This window comes from Apteryx mantelli, chromosome 14 (assembly GCF_036417845.1).
Source record: "Apteryx mantelli isolate bAptMan1 chromosome 14, bAptMan1.hap1, whole genome shotgun sequence".
NCBI classification, from domain to species: Eukaryota; Metazoa; Chordata; class Aves; order Apterygiformes; family Apterygidae; genus Apteryx; species Apteryx mantelli.
The window spans coordinates 18,663,308-18,681,234 of NC_089991.1; the positions used below are offsets into that span (position 1 = coordinate 18,663,308).

A 17,927-nucleotide genomic window follows, 5' to 3' on the forward strand; every position below is an offset into this window, starting at 1 on the left:
GATATTTATGCCTTCCTCCTTCCCTATCTACCTTAAATGTTTATTAACTTTGGTAACAAATCTATTTTTGCTAGAGTTTTGATCTCAAAAGCCACCTGGATTTTCAGAACCTTACTGATGCTTAGCACCCAATAGCTGCTTTCCAGGTTTCTCACACGCTGAGTAATTCCACTATGAGAATTTTGAATTCATTTTGAATTACAAGGCCTTCCTCCAAGATCAAACTCGGGCTGTGGGGACAGAAACGCAGAGTTTGCATATGGCCCCCACCTGAATCCGCCTTGCAAGAGGAAGAGGAGATGGGGGAGAGGGGAATCACATTTGCTTCTCTTGCTGACACGCAGCCTAGACCAAGGGCGGGTTTGGAGGCCTGAGTACATAGCTTGCCTGTTACGCAGTGTGCGTCCACCTGCTAATTGAGGCAGACACAGAAATGGTTTAATTTCCCAGTGCTTTTACAGACTACCTAACTGCATTTCTTACATAAAGGAACAAAACAGTAAATGAAACACTCAGCTCTAAGAAAGGTCCATCAAAAGATGGGAGATGCTAAGCACCAGTTTGCCTTTTGGAAAGTAGATGGGAAGTTTTAAACCAGTCCTTTATCCATAAGAAATGTCACACTTTTATATTTAATTAAACTGATCTTAATGTTTTTAGTTTAGTATTGACAGCAGAGTAACATGTAACTTAATCCACATCAAATTCTTATTTTCAGTTAACCATGATTATATTATGGCAAACTTGATCTACTCATCAGGATGAAATATAATAGAAAAAAATTGTGATAATACAGGCCTTAGAATGTATATGTCCCCCCAAAAAATCCCTCTGGCAATGGATTTCAAATTTAATTAGATCAACAACTTCAAGAACTGCAAGAATTACAGTAGCTTTCATTGCACTTGGTTGCATTCTCATTCGTCACCATCACTGGGTCTTGATCAACATTAATTATGTTTCACCTATTATCTACTAAGAATGAAAAAGACTGCCAGTGAAATTCATCTGTTCCACATAGCTGTCTTCTTGTTATTACTGACTCTGATCCTAATTCCAGCTCATGTTGTAGGTGCAATCATCCACTGTCAACCCAAGTCATCAGTCTGACTTCTCGCAAAGCAATGATCAAGGAATATGCTTGAAGAATATTCGCAGCTTTATTCACAAGGATACAAAAGCTGAGTTTATGCTTATTGTTTTTACCTACAGAAACCAAGCAAAATCAGATTAAGTTTCTAGAACAGAAGGTTCAACACAGCCAACATTTTAAAATAATACCTCTAAGGTCTCACAAAAGTGTAGGTATAAAATAGATTCCATTCTCAAAGTTATAAAGTATACAAACTGAGCAGTTAAACATTTACAGTTGGGGTGACAAATAACTTCTCATTGTGGAAATATATTTATTGAGATGCAAAATGGATGGTTCTGAATATTAGATGAAGAACAAACTATGTTTTGCGAGCAAGGAAAACCACCCCCAATTTGAGAAATTACTTACAAAATTTTAACACCATCTTTGTTCATTTACTTTTCCAAAACACCAAATTCTCAGTTGCCCTTTCAGATTGTCCTCTTCCTAAGCACTTTAGGATTTCGTTCTGACATTACCTTAATATTGATTTTCCTTCAAACATCAGATGAAGGGAAGTCCACACAAGTACACTTCCTAACAGCTAACTTCACTGCTTACCAGCAATAAGCCTTTCTTATTGGCCTGAATTTACTAAAAACATTATATATACACATATATAATATATTACATAACATATAAAAACATAAAAACACTGTATTGTTATAAATGATGTTTTACTCTTCACACTGCAGCACTCAGTAAGCTGAATTACCTATAGCGAGCAACCACTTAATTTAATTTTTTGCTTGCCTTAACTCATGTAGAGTTTGATTTTCAAAACCACCTACCAGTACGTATTAGTGCTCATGTACATACATACTGTGCATGATACTATCCTCAAAATATTGCAAGCGCACAGCATTGCTGTCACCAACACAGCTTGCAGCTAGTAATCCAAAGCTAGGTAAGTAACTGATAATTAAGGAATCTGAGCTAACAACAAACATTAAAAAAAGGCACGACTTGTACTGCTTCAAGCTTTGGAACCTCTCCAAACATCATTTTCATCGCTTTAAGACTTGTTTCAAGCTGTAATTCCTACAAAATCTCGTTTTATTCGTGGTTTGAGTCTCAGTGGAACTCGGGGAAGGAGCAAGGCATTTTCTCTTGAACACCACCTACTGTATTCAAGTAACTCATACTGCAACACTTATATACAAAGACTAGATTACCTTATATAAATGTAGATATACTCAGTATGGGATACACTGAACATACTGATATTTATTAAGTGCCAAACCACAGTCAATAGCCAACCCTACAAAAAATTTCAATTACACTTCTAAAAATAGTTTTTGAGAGAAACATCATTACGAAATTTCTTGATACAGAAGTATCATAGTAAAACACAGGATGCTTTAAAATCCTACACAGAAGACATAAGTGTTTAAAAGTATTTAATGAGAAGAATGGCCATTTATTAGCACTGTTTCCTCCAGCTGGACAGAGAGGTGCCAGACGTGAAAGGCAACGGCACAGTTCCTAGCAGCCCACCTGCCCGCGAGCCCCGCTCCGTGCCCACGTGTCCGTAAGCTCTGTGGTGGACCAGGAGCCCCACGGGGCAGGGAGGCGCACGCAGGGGAAGCGCCAGCCCTGGCGGAGCAGGGCACTGCGAGGGCCACGGGCCCGAAGAGGCCGTTCCATGCGCAGACGGAGCGCACAAGGCGCCGGATGCCCAGCAGCCCCGCACGCGGCGCAGACCCCGAGCGCGCTACAGGAGCAGCCCCCGCTCGCCCAAGCCTCTCACCCATCACAGCCCTCCCGTCTGCAGCCAGAGAAGCTGCTCCTCAGGAAGCCCGGTCTGAAAAGCGTGGGAGAACCACCCCAAAAAGAAGGCCCAGTCGTCTCCCTTCGGGATCCACGTAGGCAGAGACCCGCATCAAGAAATCTAGTGTTCGCTTCCTAAACCATTTTCTATGGCCAACAGTGCAAAGCTTCACAGCCGCACTGACATGTTACTTCATGCTTAAGAAAGGATAAGAACCATCGGATGAGAACTGGAAGCTGCTTTGCTGTTTATTTTAGTCTTCTCACAGCTTTTTCAAGTCTGAGTTTATTTTATTGAAAACCGCACTACATTATCTCCAACAATCCTGAATATTTCACTGCCGTGCTACTGCCTAAAGCTTGATCACGTCAGCTAATTAATTCTTGCTGAACTGTAGAGCAGCTTAGGACATAATGGTACTTCTTACCCTAAGAAGTGATTGCAGCAGAAAGTAACCTAGAGCAAAGTTACTCAGAGAGGCCAGTGCTCGGCAGAGTGCCGTGTTAACCTTCCGAACCCCTGGCAGGCCTTCTTCAGCGACGCTGCCGGCACTCAGAGGTGTCACGCACAGCCGCTGACACATGGCCTACAGCTCCACACCGGCCTTAACCAAACCACCACGGGACTCTTCAGTAACGCACTGTTGGGAGACCTCATCTAGCTTGCGTGCTAGGACCTCGCGGTGGGAAAACACTGGAAAAGGATCAGTCATCAGTAAAACCAGTGATTTTACTCTTTTTCAAGAACTAGCCCAGGCATTATGAAAGTGTAACATCAACTTTTATAAAGAATGTCTTAATTCGTTTGCAACTCTTCTAATTAGAATAGCATTTCTAATTTGATAAAATACCTTGGAAAAGGTGAAGCCATTTACTACTACAGTAAAAAAATAAAAATGGTCTGCTAAATTGAAAGTAAGCAAAATTCCTGTAAAAAAAATTCTGTTTAAACTGTTCCTGTGACCTCACTGTATAAACAAATATAGATATTTCTGTTTTTGAATTTGTGGCTTATTTAAAATAGAAATAACATGAAGATATATCTGAAACTTGATTTAAAAGCCAAGCCATTTTTGCAACTGCAATTAACTCTATCTACATAATAAGGGAATGCTACATCAGTTTTGTGAATCTGAATAGCGAACTAAAATTTCAAAAAGTATCATCTACATTTTCCCACAAACATCATTAGTGAACTTTTGAGGGTCACACAAGCTCCTTTGCGGTATGCAAACCACCTGAGACTCGTAGCACACTACAGAAAGCCTTTGATACATCCTCTTCTACAACATTAGAAACGCATCCGCCACGCAACCAGCACCTGTGCATGCACCTTCACACAGAGCAGCAGCCCAACAATATTGGGGTATACCCGGAGAAGGAATCTGGGGTGCAGTGCCAGACAGGATCTGGTCCACTTTATTTGACCTGGGACTGCTTGATAAAAATGCAGCTGTTCAGCCTCTGAAGTATTTGGAACTGGACGTTTTTACAGCTAATGAGACCTGCAAAATAGTCCTGGAATCAGGAGCGCTGGGAGAACGATGGATAGTCATTGAATGGCGCAGAAGAGCTTAGCTCCAGCGCTAGATCAGAAGCAACTACATGAATGTGCACAGTATGGAGCCCAGACTAATAAAATCACTACTTTAACCACCTGGCTGATGGTTACTTTAACCGTCATTATGCATGGGAAATACAGCTTTACATACTCCATTTCATTAGTCTGCTCCTCAAGTCCCCAAAAGCGACCCATAAAAGCCAGCCAACCTCCAACCTTGCACAATAGTTCTCAACACGCCAGGAACGGGCCTCCAGGAGCCCATAACACCATTTCCACAGCATCCACACATGACAACGGCCTCTCAGCAGGCTCAAATGTCTACTCACCTGTGCTCCCGCTGGAAAGCCCTTGGGGAGCTGGAAATGGTAAAGGCGGGTAACCTATATTTCTGCATGCAGGATTTCATTACAGAATTGAACTACTGTTTCTTCTAAAATGATTATAAGGCATCAGCATAATTTTTGTAATTAAGACTGGTTAGTAAACTGTGAAATTCAGTTTTGGGTACAAGCTAATATAAGCATATAAATATTCAATCCCTCTAATCACCTTACACAGGAATACAGAGTTAAAACTTCAGACATTTGTGTAGACAGTACTGGATTTTGCAGGAGCAGCTACTTATATAAAACACATTACATTTTATATATATATATGCATAATATCTTTGTACAACACAGTAGTTTTCAATTATAACTTTATATGATGAAACTTCCTCCTCTTCTAGATCTGCCCATGAGTTTTTAATAAAAGAAGAATGATTCCTTTCTTCAAGGCTGCAGAGAGCAAGACATATCAGCATTACTCTGTAAGATATATACCTCAGGTTACCTGAGGACTATTATCCCGGATGACTTCATGAAATTATTTTCAAGGCAGGTACAAGACAGGACAGGCATGAAACAAAACAATTAGATTGGCAGGGGGTACCTCCAAGGAAATTACTAAATATACCTTTAAAAGAAGAAATTGGTGAGCTATGCACTGAGAAAGACTTACCTGCTGTAACAGCCTGGTTAACACAACTATTTTCCTGAAACAGAGTACTAAACTACTTAAAATATAGCCCACAAAAAAGTCATAAGGAGCTCAGAGAGAAAAGCTGTAGAAAAGACATAGAAAGTAGGAAAAAACAAACAAAAACAGAAACACACAAGAGATAACATCGCCTCCTCTTCTTCCCCAAAGAGAGCCCAAGTTTTGCACTGCATTCTTGGGAACTGTTGCAGCTGAGCTCACTCAAGATTTTTAAAGGTGCTGGGCTGCAAGATGGGCTCAGGCATGCATGAACAACTGTGTTTAACCCTTTCTTGCAGTTACTGGGTACACCTTTTGCCAATGGAACATAACAGTAGCTACTATTTCAGGAACTCTACTTGATAGGGCTATCTGAATTTGTTACTCAGCTAGTATTTAGATCCTCCAAAGACTATTTTGCAAGTATCAACTATAGCTGACTTAAATGGATGAATGGATGGGGAAAAGAAGAATTTAGAAGATCTCAGGTGTAACTGCCTGTGGGCCATCACCTGCTACACTGCTAATTGAAAGCACCTGTGACATTTAAAGCCAAACAATGAGAACAAACACAAAGGAAAAACAGTATCTTTGTTCCTTTTTCCCCATCTTTCCTCCCAGAACAGACTTAATTTCAGATAACTTATGAAATTATTGAAATAAAGTTTCTTGTGCTTTCAAGACTGAAGTTTATTACCAAAGGAAAACCTGTCTAACATGTAAAGTAAAAATAAAAATAAAATTGCATGGTGCTCATAAGCGAAAAACACTAAAAACAAGTATTTTGTCTTGCCTGCACAGTAACTCAGGTCTGTTGGGACATTAATTTCATTGATTCCCACGTACAATTTTTAATTGTCACATCAGGTTATGGTGCTGAAACTAAGTTTAAAGTTACCATAGATGGCTGCCTTGTAGGGAAGTTATAAGGGAACCCACAAGTAAGAAAAACTATTTAACAAGTACACAGGATCTGTTCTCAAATGATACTACCAAACAGTTTCTGTTTATACATAACCAGCAGATATAACATCCATGCTGGGACAATAAAAATACAGCTGTATTGGATTTCGTGGTTTAGCTTTAAAAAGAGGACCTGCGTGAAATTCAGAAAGCTCTTTAAAAAGAAACTATAAAGAACATTTGAAACACTGAAATATTTGTAGGCAGTATGGAATCTGTTTCAGGACACCACAGTATCCTTGTATGGATAAATAGTTGGTTAAAAGAAAAGAAATAGAATAAGGAGGTCACCACTGAAGTCAGAAAGGGACCTCCAAGAAGGTCCAAGCTGTTCAGCTTTACTCATTGATGACCTGAAAAGGACAGGCAGAGGGGGGCAGTGAGTGACACAAGTTGCTGATGATACTAAGTAAAGGCTGATGCTCACAAACTACAGAAGGAGCTAATGGTATTGAGTGCCTGAATGGCAAAATCACTTATATAACTCATCACAAATAAAACATCTGCAAGGACACCGATTTTTAAGTTCATGCACACACCAGCAATCTCCGAGCTGATGATTACTTTTCAGGAAGCAGACCCATGGAAGCATCCATTCAATGTGGTGTAGCAATCAAAAAAGCAGAAGTGTTAGGAATTATTAGGGGAGAAATAGATAACATCATTATTTCTCTGTATAAACCCATGGTGCACCCACGCCTTCAATACAGGGCAAAGTTTTTGACTTGACACCTCAAAAAGGATCTCGTAAGGTTCTGAAATGATGATGATCAGCATTACAGAACAGCTTTTGTATTAGAATGACTCAATAATCTGAGAGGGAAAAAAGAGGGAAAACTGCTGAGGAAAACCTATGATAAAGGTCTGTATAATCACGAAGGAAGGAAAAGTGGTAGGAAACGGTTGTTCCCATCTCTTCTAATAGAAGAAAAACTTGGAAATATCAAATGCTGTTGGTGGTTGCTTCAAAAACAAAAGGAGTTAACGTTTCACAAAGCACTCGTTAAATTATGGAACTTCTGACTGTAAATCATTAGTTGCTAAAAGTTTATATGGGTATAGAAGTGACTGGACAAATTAGTAACAGAAAAATCCATTGAGTCATATTAATGACAAAGACTCAATTTATGATTCAAGTGATCTCTGTGCCACAAGTCACTTGAGGTTTGGAGTGTTTTCCATAGAAATTTCATTCATACATCTGCTCTTCCTTAGAGAGTTCCAACTGGAGATACAACAATGGCTTACTTAGAGTTTGGGTCTGAGGCGCTGTGGACATTATCTTTTAGCTTTTGATATATTCCCCTTCTCCCTTTTTTTTTTGTTCTGTTTCATCAAAAGGGGATTTAAATTCAGTACTAAAAATTCTATTTGTACTCCCATGATAAAGACTACAAACACAGATTAAGCCTGACAATATTCACTTTTAAGTCTCTGAATTCAAAGCACCTTCTGCAAAGCCTGTCTAGACCATGAAGTTTGTTTCACAAATTCAGCTTGTTCCCAATGTGAGACTTAACAAAAACTATCTGAATATCAAGGAGCAAAGTAAAAGAATCTTAGGTACAATTACAAACAAGAGATAAGTATACTTGCATGTGTGTACATATGCATATGCATGCATATCCACATATCCATATATGTTTGTATGCACATTACTTGCTTTTTGTTTCAATTTATTTCACCCAAAGCCCTTGTGTCCCAGCTGTGACATCCTCACATGCCTCCAGTAACTTACTTGGCTCCACTTAGGTATAATGGATGTAAATTATGTTCTCACATAATGCAAATATATAAATGACTATATTTCACAGCTTTATCATATTACAAACTTTTTTTTTTCCTGCTTTATTACTCAGGTAGCCTAAAAGGAACATCTTGTTTAATTTGTGACTTTTTAAAATCACTAGAAATATACATGCAACATCATCCTCCAGTGTATTATCAGCTTCTTAGAGAGGTCACATACTGCATCTTCAAAAACACTATTTCAACAAAGAGCAAACACTCCCTCCCCCCTCCCCAAAATATTTTGCTTGTATACATAAAGTGCCAGTTAATCGCCTTCCTCCCTCAATCTTCTGCCCATTTTGGGGGCTCCCATGTCCTGAAGGCAAGGGAATGGAGGGAAACAATGGCCATGTCAATCACAGACTATCAAGGGCCCTTAAAAAAACAATGGAGAAGTTATTAACTGTGAAATTCCTACCTTCCTGGCTCCAACCAGGCTAATAATATTTCTTCCTCTGTCTAAAGCTGGAATAGGAGGGAAACTTAACTATTAAGATTCCCTGAACTATTAAAAAACAGAGTAGGAAACAGCAGCTGGAGCTTGGTAAGAGAAAATGCTTTAAGGTTATTCTACCAGCCTACAGGTTGAGCTAGGATTGAAGTTTATCAGGACCATCCTGTGAAGTAAACATATAAGTAAAAATAATAGGCAGGTCTTTTTCTGTACTATCCTTTTGTTTTATTCCTTTTCTCAGCTTCTGGTTGACTTCTGAATGAACAAAAAACCTCAGTTTTGATGGGACAATTTTCAAGCAGTTTTTAACCTAGCGGTCATGTTTCCCTGGAAGGGAAACTTACTTTGGAGTACCGATTTCTGCTAGATCCCTCACGGTTACACATTTGGAAACATACTTGGGTCGCATCCAGATCTGTTACTGTTGTCACATAGTCCTCAAGAAAAGTAAATGGGAGCTAAATCTGATCTAAATCAGAGGCATGTGGTAGGGATGGAAAGGAACAAGACACATTTGGAAGTACAATGGGCCAGGTATGTAAAATGACTACTATTATTCACATGCTTCCTTTCTAATGATAAAACATGCCTTTCAGTATGCTATGAATATTCACTTGAACAAATATATTTTGTCAACAATTACATAAAATGATACAACCTACAATGATACATAAGAGTTGTTTCCTTGTGTTGTGTGTACCATAAAGAAGAAAAATACATGGAACTTTCAAGCAGTAGTCTCCATCTATATTGAAACTGTGTCATCTTCATAGATGACATGTACAGGCACTGGAGAGGGAGTATTCTTCATATTGTTTTTTTTAATTTGCAGGGAATGAATTATAAATTATGTCACTCCTATCTTCAAGAAGGGTGGATCCCAGGAACTACAGGCTGGTCAGCCTCACCTAGATCCCTGGGAAGGCAATGGAGCAAATCCTCTTGGAAACCATCTCCAAGCACATGAAGGACAAGAAGGCCATTAGAATTAGTCAGCATGTATTTACCAAGGTGAAATTATGCCTGAGCAACCTGACAGACTTTTACAAAGAAATGACAGGCCTGGTGGACAAAGGGATGTTGTTTATCTTGACATTAGTAAGGCTTTTCACACTGTCTCCCACAACATTCTCATATATAAAGCAATGAACTATGGGCTAGATAAGTGGAGAGTGAAGTGGACAGAAAACTGGCTGAGCTGCCAGGCTGAAAGAATTGCGATCAGCAGCATAAGGTCCATCTGGAGGCCAGTCACTACTGGTGTACCCCAGGAGTCAATACCAGGTCCAACACTGTTTATCATCATCTTTAATGACCTGGATGATGGGGCTGAGTGCAGTCTCAGCAAGCTTGCAGTTGATAAAAAACTGGGAGGAGCGGTTGCTACATCAGATAGCTGTGCTGCCGTTCAGATGGACCTCAAGAGGCTGGAAAAATGTGCTGACAGCAATCTTATGAAGTTCAACAAAGGGAAAAGCAAAAGCAAAGTCTTCCACCTGGGGAAGAATAAACCCATGCACCAAAAACAGGCTGGGGGCTTACCAGCTGGAAAGCAGCTTTGCAAAAATGGACCTGGTGGGCAGCAAGTTGGCCATGAGCCAGCAATATGCCCTTGTGGCAAGTGTCCTGGGCTGCATTAGCCAGACCATCACCAGCAGGTTGAGGCGATCTTTCCCCTCTACTCAGCACTGATGAGACCACAACTGGAGTGTGGTGTCCAGTTCTGAGCTGAGTACAAGACAAACATGGACATACTGGAGCACTTCCAGTGAAGGGCCATGTATAGGGAAGATTAAAGAAGACAGAACAAGACTCTTCTTGGTGCCCAGTGACAAGAGGCAATGGGCACAAACTGAAATACAGAAAATTCCACTTAAATATAAGACAGACCTTTTTTCCTGTTAGGATGGCTGAACACTGGAACATGTTGCCCAGAGTGGTTTTTATGGAGCTTCCATCCTTGAACCAGACAAAAGTTTTAAGCAACCTGCTGTAATTGATCCTTCTTCGTGCAAAAAAGTGGGTCTACATGACCTCTAGAGATTCCTTTTCAGCTATTCTGATTTTATCATTGTAACCTAGAAATATCAGATTTAATGCCATCACAATCCTTCTTAATTTTTTGTGCTTATGCATCACTTGTTCTTTCTCTCTGAGGATATTTCTATATAAACTGCAACATAGCACAAGTGGCTTTAATGGATTTTTTTTAATAGTGACTTCCCTCATTCACTCACAAGGTGTACAAATACATATGCTTATCGTGGATCTGACTGAGCAACAACATCAAAAGACAATACCAAATACAATTTTATCTGGTATTTTGAGTTTTTCTCTGAGAAAAAGCAAATAGCAGAAAACCCAGAGCCTTTTTCTGTGAAGGTACAGTGAGGAGACAGCTACTAACTACATCAGAAGTTTCCTCTATGCTCTCTCCATTGCCCCCAAGAGGCATTCACCTCCCTCCCCTGATGTATATAAGCAATATAAAAGCCTAATATAAAAGAGAGGCAAGTGTTATTGAAACTTGGGAAACTGTGCCATTTTCCAAGGCAACTTCATTCCTCATTAAAGCTACTGACTTGGTGTGAAGATTTTAAACATCACATCACTAAAATATGCTTCATGCAAATTGCAAATATTTAAGGCAGGCAAGAGCAGAAATCCTTACCATCACTGAATTCACTCTGTTTGGGGGAGGGGGGGGAAGGATCTGGCTTCTAGCAGTTAGAAGATCTCACAACTGTCGGTTTAATTACTGCCTGTTTGGCTATAGGAATGACCTAGCTTTACCCCAGGAACATACGAGATGTCCACTGGCCTCTGAATTGCATGTCTGCTTTTCTACTGACTGTCCACAGCTTTACAACTAAATCCAAGAACTGCATGTTTGCCATAAAATTTGTAGTGTTCTGTTCCCTTCTACACAAGTTCAACATCTTTCAAAGCTGATTTAGTATCAATATTTGTATTCCTACCTATTGTGCAAACCATTGTGCTCCAGCAGAAAATCAAAATTACAGCGCTTTTAAATTTTTAAAACAAGAATAATTTTAAGGAAGCAAACCTAGTACTCCAGCCATTAACACCTGGAAATTATCCAAGTAACTTTGGGTTCACTCCCCAATTTGGTCATTTATTTTATTTCACACTAAAAACATCTGGGTCTCTTTTTTGGCAATAAACAAGCCAGCTTTTTCTCCTTTGTTATTAAGAGCTCTATGACATTGTCCTTGGAGAACAGCCTCAGGGAACATGATGTAGTTTAAGCAGTTTCTAAGAGTTACTTTAAGAGAAAAGCGGTTACATCACAAGCTTGGGTGTAACCAAGAAGCAGTAAAAATGAAATAATGCATTACAGGAGACTCAGACAAAAAGACAGGAGTTATTGAACCCTAAGGAATTACTAAGTTTTCTCTTTTAAACAGTATTGGCTTAGGAAACAGTAAAGCAGAAGCATGGTCATAGTTTCATTCAATGTTTTCATCAGAAAATCTTATTATTATTGATCATAACAGATTTCTTGATAATGTAGCTTCTTCCTTTACTCTGCATCGCATTCTTTTGTAAGGGAAAATAGTCAAAATACAGCACTCACAGGAAGAAGAAAAAAAAAAGTCAACTTTGTCCATTACATTCTGTCAGCAGCTCTTTACATTACTACAATAGGAAATAAAACCAGATGATATATAATGGCATTGCAGTAAGGTTGCTACAAGGAAGCCCAGTGTGACCATAATACAGGATTATGGTGTGGAATAAATGAACTTCTCTATTTACATGACGTGTTTGTACAGAAGCTTTTGCAAAAACTGAAAAAGATACCACTGCATGTCGTTGAGGAATTGTTTTTTGAAGGAAAACTGTTTGCATCAATTACAACTTTGAGATCCCTCATTACATACATAGCAGACTGGGTGGTCTCAGTTCACACTTTCAAAGCTGTCAGAAGTTACAATCTTTATTAGTTACTTTTCATTAGACTAAAAGATATTCTCTACGCTCTGTCAGAGGCAGACTACATTTCCCTTTCTACAAAGCAGCAGCATATAAACTGGAAGCTCTGTAATACTTCTCAGTTTTCAGTATAAGCGTTCCATAAGAATCCCTCCTAATTTTTCAGGATCTTTTAATATGGAAAATCTGTTATTAAGATGAAGGATAAAGCTAGTCTCTAAACATTACACACAGGTTTCCTTTAGCTGGGAACAAACTAGTAACACAGGCAAAAAATTATGAGGACCAAGTTTAAATTTCAACATTTTCCCAAAGCCAACATGAAACATCAAAAGAGGTCTAATACTATTCATGTCATATGCATTAACGACTTTGAGGTCAAATCTTTACATCATACAAAAAGGGATGGAAGTGTTGATACCAATCTGAATTGAAAACGGGAATGGAGAATCTTATGTATAAGAGAACACTAATAAATAACAGTGTCAACATCAAAGAAATCCTGTAAACCCAGAAGCAGCAGGCAAAATTTCACAGACAATCTCTTAACTCAGTAGCAGATATTTGTAACACCAGTTACATTCATTCAGAATGGTAGTTTGCATCTGCCTTTCCTAATCATTAATATACACCAATTTACAGCATCTATTAACAACTGTTCAAATCTGTGCTAATTATCCAAAAAAGCTTGATCAACAAACCCTCAAACTTAGAGACACACTCTCTGCAGAAGCCGTCCATTTCTCAATTTCTGCCATGCTTTTATTAGGTCAAATGGCCACGTTATCTTATCTCAAATCTAAAAAAAAAAAAATTAGGAATTCTCACAAGAACTTCAAATCTTCGTATCTTCCAACCTCTAGTATACAGAATGAAAAATGCAGTTACCTTCTGATTATTCTTTCACAGCCTATGTGAAAATAATTGGACCTACTCCACTTACTAAGGAATGTATTTTAATATTCCTAAGTGTCCATCACTTTTGATAGCTCAAAGATATCCATAAAGGTGGTAAGAGTACAATAGGCATGGTCAAACTTGTCTTACATCAGAGAGCAATCTCTCCCAGTCAAGGCGGAAACTCTATGAAGAAAACAAACAGTAAATTTTAGTTTGCAGTTCTCCAAGCCATGTTGCTCCTGATGAGTCTTTGGAAATGGTTAGTCTGATTAATACAAACCTGAGCTCAGAAATAGCTATGAATAATTAGCAAGAAATCTTGCATGTAGATTATTGCAACTTTTTCCAGAAGAAATAGAACACTGTTCCTATTTGATCCGTTTTAATAATGCGATACCGGCCCAGCTCACCAGGCCTCTCCATATACAGTAAAGAGCGCTGCTGGGGCAACATTTTACTCCTTCCTCCCTGAGGCTACGTGCCAAACAGCTATTGAAATAGGAAGACAAGCAGCAGCAGCTCCAGCCTGAAATCAAATTGGATGCTTAACAAACAATACATCTTCCAAAGCCAACTGAATGAAGATGTGGAAATAATTAAGCGGAATAAAGAGCACACTGCACACGTGACTTAAAATTTGAAAATGAAAAAGCAGCTCTTGCGACCGATTTAATCACAAAGCTATTGGAATTACCTATCACAGTTTACTCAACAGACATTTTCTCATGAGCAAGCCACAAGAGATAATCAGCAACAAAAAACTGTTGTCATTAAAGATGTTATCATCTAAAAATTGAGAAAACACAATTTTTGATAATTCCCTCCAATTCACTTCCCTGGAAGGAAGCAGCAAATTATCAAAAGTATGGGTCAGTTTTTCCGAAGTTCACTGTACCTAGCAGTTCCCCTTTATCTCATATATTCCCCTAGTATGCTTCGTCACATCTATCCCCCCCACCAAATGATCGAAGACCTAAAAATAAAAAGATAATAAGTAAATAAGTAATTTAAGTATCAGGAAAATTTAGTTAACGGGTAATTTAGGTAAATAGGTAATATCCAGAACATTTATATGAACCCTAGTATCCTCACTTCTTCTTGTGATCCTCATACTATAGCACCTTGAGACAAAGAGAAAGATCTAGAGAAAAGATCATCTCTAAGCAACTGAGAACATAATACTAACACAAAAATTAACTATAAGACAATACAAATTATTTTGTTCTATTCCATATGGAAGGCTGCAGTTTCAGGTGAGCTCCAGTTCAAAGGACATGAATGAAATGGAGATGTGCCAGAGGAAAAATAAGATTAAGACTGTACTGATCTGACCCAGGAAAAACATCTTTACTGTGAGGGTGACTGAGCACTGGAACAGGTTGCCCAGAGAGGTTGTGGAGTCTCCTTCCTTGGAGATATTCAAAAGCCATCTGGACACAATCCTGAGCAACATGCTCTAGGTGACCCTGCTTGAGCAGGGGGGTTGGACTAGATGATCTCCAGAGGTCCCTTCCAACCTCAACCATTCTGTGATTCTGTGAACCATAAGAGATACGCTTCAAGAACTACATATTCTTATTTTCCCATGAAAGAACTAAAAGATTTTTCAGTACTTTGACTTCATCATTAATGTCTCACTCATAGAGAATGGGATTATTTGAGGATTTCTGTGCTCTACAGCATGAAATTCAAACAACAGCATTTATGGAATTTTTAAGATGGCAATCAGTATAATCATTCTAAAGTCAGAAAGCTCAAAGAGGCAAAACCCTTATGATAAAGCTAAACTAAATTCATCCAAATTAATCCAGTCCAGTAATGTAGGACTTCTTACCCAACAGTAACGCAGACCTTTAAGTATTTCCTGCAATTCGTGGAGAAACAACTACTGAATCCTTAAATGTTTTGCTTAAGCAAATACCCCCATGAATCTTTATCAAGTATAAAAAACTGCTAAAATCAAACAAGCAAGCCACAGAAAGAATAATGTTCAAAACCTCTCATGTTATGTTAAATACTAATCAACAATTCCTACTGAATTATGGCCACACTGCATTGGAAGTGTCATTATTCCATTCACTTTCTAACCAGCACTTTCAGAAGCTTAAGAACTCTGTGGCTACAGAACCTCTTTGGCTACTTAAACGAGACCCAAATTTGTTTTTCCATGAGTTCTTACGGGTCAGTGACCTACTATGAAAATGTTTTTGATGAAGCCAGGCTGGTTTATTATGATATTGTTAAAACAAACCTTTTTGTTATGCAGCCCTGGTCAGATGTACTAATGCAAAGCAAAACCAATTCACTGAAGCATGCATCCTGCTTTCTTGCTAGCTGCCCTTTGCCTCTCTTGCACTTTTCCTGTGTTTGGATTCCTCCTGTGCAGACCTGTTGACAGAGCTGCTAATGGTTTCCTTCAGAGAAGAGGTGCCAATTTTTTTTTCATGTTTACAAGAGGAGGAAAAGGTTCACTCTTGCATTAGCAATAATAATATTGCTACACACTTGACTGTCCAGTGGTGGCTGAGCAATATGTAACTACATAATTATCTGCTTCAGACATAATAAACCATGAATTTTTAGGATGTTAGGGCTCTCTAGGAGTCCACAGTACATAAACACAGTTATTGGGCATGATTCTTTTCCCAAACACGTACACCTAACTAGAAAATAAAACCACTGATGGGCAACTTTCACATCTTTGAAAAAACATTTATAAGTGGTTATCTCTTTTCAGTAAAATCTACTCTATTCACTGAATAGCCACCAAAGGGTAAGAAATTGAAAGCTACTGTGTCATTTCAAAGTTTAATTCAACAACAGTCCCATAAAAATAAACAGTCAAACAAATATAGTTCTTGTTCACTTGACTTACTGAAACACTATTTCACAAGGCATAGGGCGAGGGCACAAGGGACAGCACGAGGATTCGTCTTTGAACTAGCTTATCACCAGGCTTAAGGGATTCTCTGCTAAATAAAAATGCTCTAGCATAAACAAATTCTTCAGGAAAGGTCCACACACTCGTGTGTTAAGCAGCAGGTATGCAGAAGACCCTCACAAACTATCAGTCAATCAAGCCATTTTTTTCTTTTCTTTTCTTTTTTTTTTTTTTTTTTACTTATTCTTTCCATTTTATTTCAAGATACTTTGCACAAGATTTAGCTCATACATGGTACTTATCAATAGTACAAAGCGTATGATGAAATTTCCATCTTTTAAGTATGTTTGTACCATTGATGTGAGCTACAACTCCAAGAAAGATGTCATTTTTGATGTCCAAGGAAGTAAGCATTACTAGACCTATGCTGATAGATCTGGAACAAGTTTACCAAGTTGACAGCAGACTTCTTTCCTAAATTAATCTGCACTTACTTTTTCAGCCCTGAAACATCAAGCACAGCGGTCACAGGATTTTGTGGCAAACTGACAGTTTGCCATATTTTTAAAAGGGTAGTAGAAAAGGACAAATTAATTTTTACTTCTGTCTCAAATGGCCAGGAGAAATATAAATGGAGCATATAATCTGTATGCGTGTCAAACAACCATTCTTCTTTGTATCAAGACAGTTGCATGTATTTCAATACTTTAAAGATTACTTATTTCAATAAAAGCTAAAATAATTTATATGCCTAGAATAAAAAAAATATCATTTAAGTAAAGCATTAAGATCCAAATGCCAGATGCCTCTTACCACTGAGATCAGAGTACATTACATGGCTAAGAAATATTGTGGTTGTTTGAGTATTCAATGCCAATAGAATGACAAAGTATAGCTCTAAAAAAAAAAAAATATATATATATATATATGTACACACACACACACTTTTTCATGTTAAAACCTTTCTTACTCTTTATAATTTCTCAGTGATGTTTCTGAATTTTTTCTGATCTTTCCTTGAGGTTGCTTATATTACTTAAATATTTCAAGATAGAAATGCAGCTAGCTTTATTAAGACACTGAGCAGGACACTGTCTTTTTGCATAAGCAAAACACAGCCTGGGGTACCTCTCAGAATTAGCAGGTTTGGCTTTTAAAAGTTGTTTCCTGCTTACTAGGGTTTTTTTTTCTCCACCAGTTTTCCTACACTAGACATCCATATTCTGTACTTACATTTGAACCACCATGTCTCAGGGGAAAGAAAATGAGCCTGTAAGCCCCTATCGACATGACGAGATGAATACTAACCCATCTTGGGATACCGACAGATGGTCATTACGAAGTCCTTATGCGGTGTGCTCACTGGCTTGTACTATTATGTTATATAATAATCAAGTATTATGTTACATAATATCAAGTTCTAACCTTGTACCTAATAGATTCTTAGGATTTTGGTAGCTTGCCCCCAAAATATTTTATATTTTGCCTTTCTGAA

General features: G+C 38.4%; 1 protein-coding gene across 4 annotated transcripts in view; it reads right to left on the bottom strand.

Moving 5' to 3' along the window:
• Window positions 1–17,927, bottom strand: part of SLIT3 (slit guidance ligand 3) — a 517,687-nt gene that overhangs the window by 457,885 nt on the left and 41,875 nt on the right. The gene's annotated exons all lie outside the window — the stretch shown is intronic.